This window comes from Eulemur rufifrons, chromosome 15, assembly GCF_041146395.1.
Source record: "Eulemur rufifrons isolate Redbay chromosome 15, OSU_ERuf_1, whole genome shotgun sequence".
NCBI lineage: Eukaryota > Metazoa > Chordata > Mammalia > Primates > Lemuridae > Eulemur > Eulemur rufifrons.
The window spans coordinates 34346610-34359785 of NC_090997.1; the positions used below are offsets into that span (position 1 = coordinate 34346610).

The 13176-nt window shown below is 37.4% G+C and overlaps 1 protein-coding gene and 1 pseudogene across 5 annotated transcripts in view; both read left to right on the forward strand.

The window, feature by feature from the left end:
- Nucleotides 1–13176, forward strand: part of KCNQ5 (potassium voltage-gated channel subfamily Q member 5) — a 508163-nt gene that overhangs the window by 461223 nt on the left and 33764 nt on the right. The window lies entirely within an intron of this gene.
- On the forward strand, nucleotides 1061–9117 carry LOC138395586 (small ribosomal subunit protein uS2-like; annotated as a pseudogene).

Genomic DNA, 13176 nt, shown 5'->3' on the forward strand with positions numbered 1-13176 from the left:
CTGCAAGTACTGGGGCCAGTATTGCATCCTACCATCCCAGTCCCAGTCATTTTTTAGTATTTTCAACATCCTATTGGTTCTATGAAGATGGTATTAGTGTCTGATTCATTTTTTAATTTCTCCCTGTAGTTTTGCACACTTCCAGAGCCTAAGAAGGAAAAGAAGGGAAAATAGCATCATTAGCACCTAATATAGCCTATGTGTTGACTAGGCATTTTCTATGTGTTGGTTCATTTAATACCCACGTAGCCATTTTGCAGATAAGGAAATTGAGACTCAGAAAATGTAAATAACTTGCCTACATACTTCCGTCTAAATGCTGAAGTTGGAATTTGAAATTGCACTTAGATCTAATTTCTAAGTTTTTTATGTTCTACCATGCTTGCTACTTAGCATGTTTTCTTTTATATAATTCACATTGCTAATGAATGAATGAACAAAACTTAGTATAAATCAGCTATATATTTAGTGTTAGTGCAATGATTTATTGTCTTCTTTTTTAGTAAATATGGCAAATCTGTTCAATCCATGCCCCTTTACCTTTGTATACACTACACATATTCTCTCTCTATCCCTTTGTGTGTCAATGAAGGTAATGCATCAGTAATTTCCATTATTTTTTGAAAGCAACACTTATGTTGCCATCTCAGGTCGAGCTACTCCAAATGATCTTGGGGTTAACATGTTGGCATCTCCTGGCAGTATCACTGCTAGCCGAATAAGAGTTGAAAGTTGAGAAAAAGTTTGCTGGATCTACTTAGAATTCCCCAACAGATTTGATTTAATCGTAATGCAGATTAGTGATTCTGCAGTCTGTAGGACCATTATAAAGCATGACTGCTTTGATTGAGATCAGATGTTTCTGAATATGGTTCAAAAAAAAAACAGATCTCATCCCTGTGGAAATAGGATTAAATAAGTCCCTCTAAGTCACACTGATTCAGAATATCTCCGTATGATGAAGTACTGTCTGTCTTAGTCTAGAATGGGAAGAGCAATTCATCACTCTGTTCTGATTTGACCTAGTTATGTTACTACTGAGTAAGGAGGCTGTCTGAAGATGACGTTTCAGATGTGTAGCAACAACTATCTCAATGATCTGAATGTGGCCGGCCACTTGGCTTTGCCAGGATTGCGCTCGACATTCGGTGCTGATAAAGGCAGTCCTTTTACACTATGAATTTACCTTGCTTTTGTTACAAATGCCTTTTGTAGTGGAACTATAAACATTGTTTTTTGTAATTATGAGTAAACAATGTTTTCACGAAGCTGTGAGTTTTATGTTTTTGATTTTGTTTTTATTGAGAAAACTCATAGTGCCATGAGTATGGTAAGTTCTCAAGGAATATTTTATGAAAATTGAATTAATCAGACATAGTGCATGATTTTTAAGTAAAACAGAACTTGTATCAAATCCTGGTTCCTCCACTAGGTTGAGATGAGACAAGTGACTTAATCTTACTGCACTTTAGTTTGTTTCTCTTTTTCCTCTCTCTTTATCTCTCACTCTCTAAAGTAGCAGGAATGATACCTACCTAATAAGGTTGTGTAGTAATAATGAGACATAATGTGTGTAAAATTCTTATACAATGTCCAGCACAGAATAAGTGCTCAATATAGCAAATGTATTTAATTCATTAATGCTAATTTCTGCATTAATTTTAATAAGTTGAAGTCCTGGACTTCATTAATTTGCATCTTCCCTTCTTCCAGTACTTGATGGCAATTCCTACCTGTGGTAAATAGAAGGTTAAAAGTTATATGCTCACGCAAACTGTATTCCTTCATTCTGAGTTTTTAAGAGTCCTCATGTTGAATAATTCATATAATCACAGAAAGAATGAATTTATCTTTATTATGCCCCATGATATTACTATTTATCAGAGATCATTGCCTTCATTGAAGATGACAGAAATATTTCTTTTGGGGGGGGCAGGGGGAGGGTTCTATGTAAACAATCCTATCATCTGTGAATAACAGCAGTTTTTCTTTCTCCTTTTTCAGTCCCTAAAACCTTTTCTTTTAATAGCGTATTGAGCTGGCTAGGACCTCTGTCACAAGGTTAAATAGAAGTTCATATGTTAAATGCTGGCTACCCTGATGACAGAAATATTTCAGTCACTCTGGGAGAGAGGCATTGGCTTACTACGTGACAGCACTGTGTGTGGCACATGGTAGTTGCTTGGAAAATATTTATTTTGAATGAATAGTGAACAGATTATGAACAAATAGATTAGTCAGTCTTTAATTATTCAAGAGTCAATTAATTAAGCTTTATTAATAAAAATTGCTTTGGGATTATTTAAAAAACCCACACACAAGATGTATCACTGAGGCATAGGATGTGCCTACTATTTTTTTTTTTTTTTTTTTTTTGAGACAGAGTCTCACTTTGTTGCCCAGGCTAGAGTGAGTGCCGTGGCGTCAGCCTAGCTCACAGCAACCTCAAACTCCTGGGCTCAAGTGATCCTCCTGCCTCAGCCTCCCGAGTAGCTAGGACTACAGGCATGCACCACCATGCCCGGCTAATTTTTTTTCTATATATATTTTAGTTGTCCATATAATTTCTTTCTATTTTTAGTAGAGATGGGGTCTCGCTCTTGCTCAGGCTGGTCTCGAACTCCTGACCTTGAGCGATCCACCCGCCTCGGCCTCCCAGAGTGCTAGGATTACAGGCGTGAGCCACCACGCCCGGCCGGATGTGCCTACTATTAAAAGTGTTATTGCTGGATCACTGAATGCTCAGGTAGTCAATAAGTGGGTATTTGAGTGATTTTAAGAAGATAATGAAACTCTTCTATTACTTTACAGTTGAGATAATTTTTAAAGAACACATAAAAATATATTCTAGTGTTCCCATCTGAATAAAGATAGCGTATATAACATATGTAATTAAAAAGAAGAAAGAAACAAAATTCTTTATGTTTTTTTCTTTTTACCTTATCAACAGTTACTAAAGCCATTATTGTGGTGTGACCAGCAATTTTAGCAGTAGAGACCATAGTAATTGTTTTTGAAAACTCTGTAGTGCTTTATATCATCACTCAAAACAGAGAGATTCCTTTTGATTAAGTGCCAGAAACTATTTATGAAATTTTGCCAGTATTCCTGCTAGCCAGTCAAGTTAATTGACCATCCTTAATAGAGAATCTTAGAGAAATTAATATCATAATTGACATAATTTAAAATGCTGAGTATGCATGAATTATATACTCAGTGTAAGTGGGGTCCTTGATTGTAAAGAGAAAATGTTCGAGTGCAGTAGTATCTTACATAATAGACATCCTCATTAGTGTGAATTATTAATAGTACTTCTAATGTTGCTAATCAGCAAGCCTGAGAACAAACACAATAAAAATCAAATTTTCCAGATCACAAAAGAGTATGGGTTAGTATACTTGGTAAGCACAGTTAGATTACTGTTTTGACTGAATCTCCCAGCAACCTAGTTTACTGTGTTTGCAGGCACTGTGGACAGTCTGTTTTGCCTGCCATAGGAATAATCAACTATGTACCAAAAGTTTGTAATGAAAGTTGAGATAAAAAATATTTCAGGAAGTCACCAAGAATATATTTTGCAAGAGATAAGGAGATGGTGTTCTATTTCTGCTGTGACTATAGAAAGGTAGAGAACTTAAAAGAGAAAATGACAAGAGTACCTCTCATTTTCTCAGAATTTATTTCAACCAGCTATTGAAGCTGCCAGTGCTCTCTTGTGCTTTAGGGCTTGTGTCAAGTAGCAGAAATGCAGACCTTGTGCATTTCTCATCACCTTGTAGAGAAGCATGTGGAAAGGGGGCAGATAACAAACCTCAGGACAAAATAGTTTTTTTATCTTTCATGTCAAAGAACAGTGGGCAATTTTTTTTAAATGTCTGAGATAGAATTAGTGATGAAGTTAGTAAAGAAGACATACTGAAAAGTAAAGATGAGGGATGTGTACCAGGCAGGAAAGACTGTGTCTACTGTGCTTTTCAAGCTATGGTAAAATGTCATGAAATCAAATGAATAGGTTATGATCAGCATTTTTTTCATGCAGTGAAATAGAAGGAGATGAGAAGTTATGGGGCAAGATGGGAAGGTCTGGTGTAAAGTGACATGGGGTAGGACAGAATAGGAAATACATGGAGTGTATTACGAATAGTAAGAACCAATATTACTATTTGAGCCTTCTAGGTTTCTTTCTAAGAGTTTTTGTTTTACCAAATACATATGCCTAGTTTTAAAAGTCAAATAATTAAGATCACTCAAAATGAATCAGAGACTTAAATATATAGCATAAAACTTTTAGAAAAAAAACACAAAGGAAAATCTTTGGGATCTAGAGCTAAGCAAAAAGTTCTTAGACTCAATACCAAAAGCATTATCCATAAAAGAAAAATTGATAAAGTGGATCTCATCCAAATTAAAAACTTTTGCTGTGCAAATGACCCTAAGAGAATGAAAAGGCAAGCTGCAATTGGAGAGAATATATGTACAAATGACATATCTGACAAAAGACTAGTATCTAGAATATGTAAAGAACTCTCAAAATTCTACAGGAAAACAAGAGTTGAATTAGAAAATAGGCAGAAAACACGAATGGACATTTCACTGAAGAGGATATACAGATAGAAAATAAGTGCATGGCAAGATGTTTAATATCATTAGTCATTGGGGAAAGGCCAATTAAAATTACAGGAGATATCAGTACATATTTATGAGAAAGACTAAAATTTAAAAAATAATGACAACACAAAATGCTGGGGAAGATGCAGAGAAGCTGGATTACTTATACACTGCCGGTGAGAATGTAGCATAGTACAGTCTCTCTGGAAAACAGTTTGGTAGTTTCTTACAAAACTAAATATGCGGTTACTATATGACCAAGTAATTTTAGTCTTGGGCATTCATCCCAGAGAAGTTATGTTCATAGAAAACCTATACATGAATGGTCAGAGCAGCTTTATTCATAATAACCAAAAACTGGAAGCAATCCAGGTGTCCTTCAGCAGGCGAAGGTTAAACAAACTGTGGTGCGCACGTGCCATGGAATACCACTCAGCAATACAGGCGAGCAAACTATTGATACACACAACTCGCATGAATCTTGAGGGAATTACACTGAGTTAAAAAATGTCAATTCCAAAAGGTCACATACTATATTATCCAATTATATAACATTCTTGAAATGGCAAAATTATAGAAAAGTAGATCAGAGGAGTGGTGGCCAGGAATCATGGCTGGGGGATAGGAGGGAAGGGGTGTGGCTCTAAAAGGGTGACATGAGGACTCCTTGTGGTGATGGAAATGACTGCATCAACCTTAATACCCTGGCTGTGATGTTGCACCACAGTTTTGCAAGATGTTACCACTGGGGGAAGCTGGGGAGAAGGTACATAGGATACCTGCATTATGTCTTCAACCACATGAGAATCTACAGTTACCTCAAAATTGAAAGTTCATCACCAGAAAATTGGTTTCCTTGATCATCACCTAAATACAAACCTGGGAATGACACCAATTGGACATCAGACTGAGGTGGGGGGTGGGGGAGGGGATGGGGGTATGCCTACACAATGAGTGCATTGCGCACCGTTTGGGGAGTGCTAACACTTGAAGGTGCTGACTCGGGAAAGGGGGGGTGGGGGAAAAAAATATGAAACTATTGTTTTTAACTTGCACTGTTCACTTAATAATTTATCATGAATATTTCCCATATTATTTCATATCATTGTACAAGAAATAATGTATACATTATGAGGACATACTGTATCTAACAAGATATACTGTTAGACTCTTTGATTCTGTAAAAAAAAAAAAAAAATAAATAAATAAATAAATAAAAAAAAGAAAGTTCAATTCAAAAATAATAAAATAAATTAAAAATAAAATAATATAGGCCCTTTATAACAGAATGTGATAGTTTTCTTCCTCAACTCTCCCACTCTACACCCTCCCCCACCAGCCTCCTTTCCAAAAGCAACCATTTTCTATATTTATAGCTGGGTTTTTTTTTATAATTACATATCTTCATATTTTTCCAATAATATGTGCATACTGCTAACTTCTGGTTAATCAATTTTGAACATCATCTATTTACTTCCTATTCTGGTAAATGAAGATTTAGCTCTTTTTTCACTGTTTTCTTTCTGCAGACCCTCCCATCCTTCTAATATAAGTTACTATGGTTTTTTGATGCCAAAATTTAATGTCTACATTATGCCTATGTATTATATTGCACTACAATTGTTTCTTGGTTTTTGCATTTCCTGTAGTAAATAAATACCTTGTGTGTTGTTGTTTTCATAATTCTTTCCACATCTTCCAATGATTCTCGGTAGAATTTTTCACAATGTCAGTTGCATCAGATAACCAATCAGTTCCATTGTGACGTTTCTCAGAGGATACATCCTGGAAACTTTCATCCTCTTTTTATCTGACCTGGCTGCTCTCTCAGCCTGCTGCATAGCCATTATCTTTGGAATTCTCTTTTATTTTCCTCTAGATTGGATTCCCCGTTTCCAGGATCTCATGTTTTCATCTTTCTTGATTTGCTTCATTCTTTCAGAAAGTAAAACTCCAAGATTTTTTGAGGTATTAATAAAATACAGTATGATGACAGAAGGCATGGTAATGACAGCTGTCAATGTGCTGTCCCTTGATTCACACTAGTCCTATCTGGACCGATTTCCCTCCCCACCTGGTGCACAGGGATTTTCCTTCACCGTCACCCTGGTGACTCCTGGTGTGTCTCTCATGTTTTCTGTGCCCGTGTCATCCGCTCTCTTGGTTTACTTTTCCGTTTTGATGAAGTACATCCTCTAGTACATTCCTGACAACCACTAATCTGATCTGCTGTTCTATAATTTTTCCATGTACTTGAAGAGTGCACGGAAAGCAAATTTTTTAAGAGCTTGTATATCTGGAAATGGCTTTTGTCCATTCTAGAATATTTTATTGATTTTTTTTTTTTTGGAAATTTTCTCTGTTCTCTCTTTATGGAAATCTGTTATTTGGAAGCTGGACTTGCAGACTGGTCATGATTTTCTTATCTTTCCTCTCCCATATTTTACCTCTTTGTCTTTTTGCTCTACTTTCTAGGATTTTTGGTCAGCTTTATTATCCAAACCTCTTATTGAGATTTTCACTTCTGCTATCATTTCTAAGTTTCTTTATTGTTGTTGTTCACTAAGTGTTCCTTTATTTCAGCATCCTATTTTTGTTGCTTGGATACAGTATCCAGCCTTATAAATATCTATGAAAATATTAACAACACTGTTTTGAAATTTTCTTTTCCTTAGTTTCTATTTCGTTTTAGTTGCTTTTGATCTCTATCTTTGTGTTGGAAGATTTTCTCAGGTATTTGGTAAACCCTGGATGTCTCCTCATAATAAAGTGTGGGTACTACAAGGGTAACTGGAATTCCTGAGCATATTATTGGAGGATCAGCTGATCAGCTTTGATCTCTGCCATAGGTGGCCAACCATTTCTTGGGGAATTCCTGGTGTCAATATCTTTAGCTCCTTCTTCTTCTGCTGGTCAGAGTCCTTAGAGAGTACCCATCCAAACTCCTGGAGGGTAAGAATCTTGCTGCCATTGTGATGATGATGAGTGGGTGGTGGCAGGTTCTCAACATTCAGTCCATATGTGGTAACTTAATACCCCAGCTTTTAGTTTAATGCTTGTCCTTGGACTGTACTGCGTGGATCTTTGCATGGGGAGCATGACCTCTCATCCAAAGATTTCTGTCTTCTGCTGGAAAAGGAGAGGACCATATAGGGGTCTGGGCAGATTGCACACAACCTTCCTTGTTGTCCTAGTTATCCCCCTTTACCCTTGAACCCGGAGGTACCTAATGCTGCCAATTCCTGAGCCTTTTGAGTCTCCTAGAATATAAATCTTACTGTTTCTTAGCTTTCCCAGTGTTGGCATAGGGTTTTCTCTCTGCTGTCAGCTAGTCAGTTACCTAACTTGTCCATCTGCCTTCCCACTTTCAAAATTTTGTTGTTGTTGCCTCCTCTTCTCTTCCTCTGATAGTGTATTTGAATGTGTCCTAGAATTATTTATTCTGAGTCCTAAATTTTCTGTTCCATGTCAAGAATGTCATAACACTAAAAAACAAAATAGCCTTTCCACCCTACCCAAAGAGCTGTCCATATGGCATTGTTCCAGATTCCCATTGTAACTTGAGAAATTTTCACAATGTCCAGAGCCCTTGATGTCCTGCAAATAAAGGAGGAGGATGTCTCAAATTCCTTGCAGCAGGAACCCACTTAGGTGGCACCAACCTTGACCTTCAAATGGAACAATGCATCTACCAAAGGAAAAGTGATGGCATCTATTAATACATCAAATTTGAAGGGGATTGAGAGAAGCCTCTGCTGGCAGCTCATGCCATCGTTGCCATTAAAAAACCTGTTGATGTCAATGTCATATCCTCCAGAAATACTGGCCAGCGGGCTGTGCTGAAGTTTGCTGCTGCCACTGGAGCCACTTCTATGGCTGGCTGCTCACTCTGGGAACCTTCACTGACCAGATCCAGGCAGCCTGCCAGGAGCCACACCTGGTTACTGATCCCAGGGCTGAGCACCAGCCTCTCACAGAGGCCTGTTATGTTAACCTGCATACCGTTAACACAGATTCTCCTCTGTTATGTGGACATCACCATCCCATGTCACAACAAGGGAGCCCATTCAGTGGGTCTGATGTGGCGGATCCTGGCCTGGGAAGTTCTGCTCATGCGTGGCACTGTCTCCTCTGAACACCCATGAGAGTTCATGCCTGATCTGTGCTGCTACAGAGATCCTGGCGATACTGAAAAAGAAGAGCAGGCTGCTGCTGAAAAAGCTGTGACCAAGGAGGAATTTCAGGGTGAATGGACTGCTTCGGCTCCTGAGTTCACTGCTACGCTACCTGCAGTTGCAGACTGACCTGAAGGTGTGCAGGTGCCCCCAAGCCTATTTAGCAGGTTCCTACTGAAGGCTGGAACACTCAGCCTGCCACGGAAGCCTGCTCTGCAACTCCCTTGCCCAGGCCACCGAATGGGCACAGCCGCTGAGTGGGCTTAAGCTGTTCCTCCACTGGCTCTTAATCAAAATGGAGATAAAGTTGATGAAAAATAAGCATCAGTTTTAAAAAGTAAATAAACAGCAAGCCCAGCTAAATTATGCAATCTCTATCGAATCTCTGTCAATCTGTAATCTTCAGCTGTGCTAACAACATTTGCAATATAAATTACATGGACTTTGGTAAAAATACACAGGAAAATGCAATTGCCTGCTCAAAATAATAGAATCAGCTCTTTAACTAAAATATTGCTTTAAAACCTCAGAAAGATATTTGTGAAACCAGTAGATGCTACAGATACGAATACTTGGACTTTTTTCCCAGTAAAAATAATTTTTTCTATTTTTCAGAATTTTTTAAAATATTGCATCATTTTAACTCTATAGCCTAGGAAAAAAGTAATGGGAATGTGTTCACAGATGCATCAAAAATTTCCTAACTATTTTTTATTTCAAAATATTAAGAAGGTACAAATGTTTTTGTTACATAGATACCTTTTATAATGCTTAAGTCAGGGCTTTTAGTGTCCTCATCACCCAAATAGTGTTCTTTGTACCGAATAGGCAGGTTTTTACCCCTCCCTTTCTCTCCCCTCCCCCTTCTTGATTTCCAATGACCTTTAGATCTCTTTGTGCCCGTGTGTGCCCATCGATTAGCTCCCAATTGTTAGAGAATACATGTGGTGTTTGTTTTTCCATTCCAGAGATACTTAGGATAATGGTCTCCAGTTCCATCCAAGTTGCTGCAAAAGACATTATTTCATTCCTTTTCATGGCTGAGTAGTAATACTCCATGGTGCGTGTGTGTGTGTGTGTGTGTATAACCACATTTTGTTAATCCACTCATGAATTGATGGGCACTTAGGTTGATTCCACATCTTTACAATTGTGAATTGTGCTGTAATAAACATTTGAGTGCAGGTGTCTTTTTGATAAAATGACTTCTTTTCCTTTGGGTAGACAGCCAGTAGTGGGATTGCTGGGTTTGAGGAATCTCCATACTGTTTTCCATAGAGGTTGTACTAATTTGCACTCCCACCGACAGTGTATAAAGTGTTCCTTTCCCTCTGCATTCACGTCAATATCTATTGTTTTTCTGACTTTTTAATAATGGCCATTGTGACATGGGTAAGGTGATATCTCATTGTGATTTTAATTTGCATTTCCCTGATAATTATTGATAGTGAGCATTTCTTCATATGGTTGTTGGTCTTTTGTCTATCTTCTTTTGAAAAACTTCAGTTCATGTCTTTTACCCACTTTTTAGTGGGGTGGTTCGGGGTTTTTTCTTGCTAATTTGTTTGATTTCTTTGTATATTCTTGATATTAGCCCTTTATCAGGGCTAATTGAAATTGTAAATATTTTCTCCCATTCTGTATGTTGTCTATTTACTCTGTTGATTATTTCCTTTGCTGTGCAGAAGCTTTTTAATTTAGTCGGGTCCCATTTATTTATTTTTGTTGTTGCTGTATTTGCTTTTGGGGTCTTAGTCATAAATCCTTTGCCTAGGCTGATGTCTAGAAGAGCTTTTCCTACATTTTCTAATAGAATTTTTATGTTTTTATGCCTTACATTTAAATCTTTTATCCATCTTGAATTAATTGTTGTAAGTGGTAAGAGGTAGGGGTCTTGTTTCATTCTTCTGCATGAAGCTATCCAGTTTTCTCAGCACCATTTATTGAATAGGGCTTCCTCTCCTCAGTGTATGTCGTTGTCTGCTTTGTCAAAGATCAATTGGTTTTAGGTAGATGGTTTTATTTCTGGGTTCTCTATTCTGTTCCATTGGTCTATGTCTCTATTCTTATATGAGTACCATGCTATTTGGGTTACTATAGTCTTATAGTATAATTTGAAGTCTGGTAACATGATGCCCCTAGATTTGTTCTCTTTGCTTAAGATTGTTTTGGCTCTTTGGGTTCTTTTTTGGTTCCAAATGAAGCATAGAATTATTTCTTCTAGATCTGTGAAATATGACAGTATTTTGATGGAGATTATGTTGAATCTGTTAATCACTGATTTCCTAACTCTTAATAAAAATTCATTTGTAAGCTGTTTACTCCAAATTTTCTAAAATTCAGAACTGAGTAAAAAATGGTCACATGACTGAAATTTCACAATTTGTTCCTACACTACCAACAATATAAGGTATTGAGATAAAGGTCACATTCAGAAAACGACAAAGGAGTGATAGATCTAAAAGTTACATATGAGGTAACATTATATCTTGCTGTAATGTATTTTCCTTTCCATTAGTGTTACCTTGTTCTTGAAGAGAAAAATAAGTCTGGATTGCCTTTTTGTTATATAAATGTGGATAACATAGACAACTAGAGAGAGAGAGAGATCCCTCTTGCTTTTTGTACCGATGCTAAAATCCTTCCATTATTTACTAATTATAAACTTATAGATCCAAGAATTTAAAGTGGGCCTAAGGCTCTAAACCATTGCTGCCCTCCACACGTCATCCTCTGTGCTTAGGATAACTTAAAATGAAAGTAATTTCTAGACTGCAGAATAAAGTTATAGTTCTCAAAATGGCACAAAAGTTACATGTGTGCTGAAATTTAAATGGCATGTTCTAATTATTCTGAGGTTCTCCCCATTTGGGGGTGCCTCTTGCTATTTTTGGTGCCCTGCACATATTATAATCTGTCCACCACAAATTCGGCACCCAGAGATTGCCAGCCAAACAAACAGGAAAGGAAAGGCGGGTGGATGAGGGTGTGTAGCCAGTCCCCTTGGGAGAATGGTGATGACTTTTATACAGCTCCTAGAGAAACCGTTGACAGTTTGGTATGGCTGGGACATGGGATGGAAAGGCCCTAGTAAGATGAGGCTGAGCAAGGGCTTCTGAACTATCAGAACAAAGTTCCCTCATGTGGCAATCAGAGATGTTTAACTTTACATGCGGTGAGAAATTGACTTTGACAAATATGTTACCCGGAGTATTGTTCTAGGTTCCTTACTAGTGCCTTGAAGACCTAGTTTGTCTCTTGGTAACTTAGCAACATCTAGCATGGAACAGGAAAAAAGGTCCTAGCCAAGAACTTAGCTAGGCCGGGCGCGGTGGCTCACGCCTGTAATCCTAGCACTCTGGGAGGCCGAGGTGGGCGGATCGTTTGAGCTCAGGAGTTCGAGACCAGCCTGAGCAAGAGCGAGACCCCATCTCTACTAAAAATAGAAAGAAATTATATGGACAGCTAAAAATATATATAGAAAAAATTAGCCGGGCATGGTGGTGCATGCCTGTAGTCCCAGCTACTCGGGAGGCTGAGACAGGAGGATCGCTTGAGCTCAGGAGTTTGAGGTTGCTGTGAGCTAGGCTGACGCCACGGCACTCACTCTAGCCTGGGCAACAGAGTGAGACTCTGTCTCAAAAAAAAAAAAAAAAAAAAAAAAAGAACTTAGCTAAATGAAATTGTGCTACTGCAGCAGGGTCCAAATAGTTACTTTAAATTCTAGTTAAATCAAAGGAATTGTTTTTGGATTAGCACGTGTCTAAAATGGAACCTCTAAATTTAGGATGATATTTAAGGTGCTGAGAAATGAGAGCGGAGGGTGAGGGTGATGGGGGGGGTGACTAATTGAAATACAACTAGCATCAGAAGGAAGGAGCCCTTGGAAAATAAATTATACTTCATGACAGGATGTAATAAATTAGTTATCACCACCATTAATCGTGGACATTTTAATGTGTGTTCCCCATAGCATAACGAAATAGAATACTGCATGCTTCGTTTAAATTTCCTAAAATAAAAATGTGCTGTGGACTTCTAGCCCTCACACTTTCACTGTAAGAAACGTATCCTAATAGTGGTTGCCTTTAACTTTTGAAACTTTGGAAGATTTTCTTCTTTATTCTAATTGTTTTTCTATTTTTCAAATACTCTATATCAAAAAGCACATATTTTTTATGATGGAAAAACCTTAAATTCCTTAAGGAATTTTAAAAGAAATACAACTAATTTATAATCTCATGTGCTAGTACAACTAATTTCATTTTTACATATTCTCTTCTAGCTGGTTTTCTTTTCATGCATCATTACACATTGTAATAATCAACATAAGTATTTAGTTTCATATTTTAATTTGATTACACATTTTAAAATATATTCATCTTATTACATA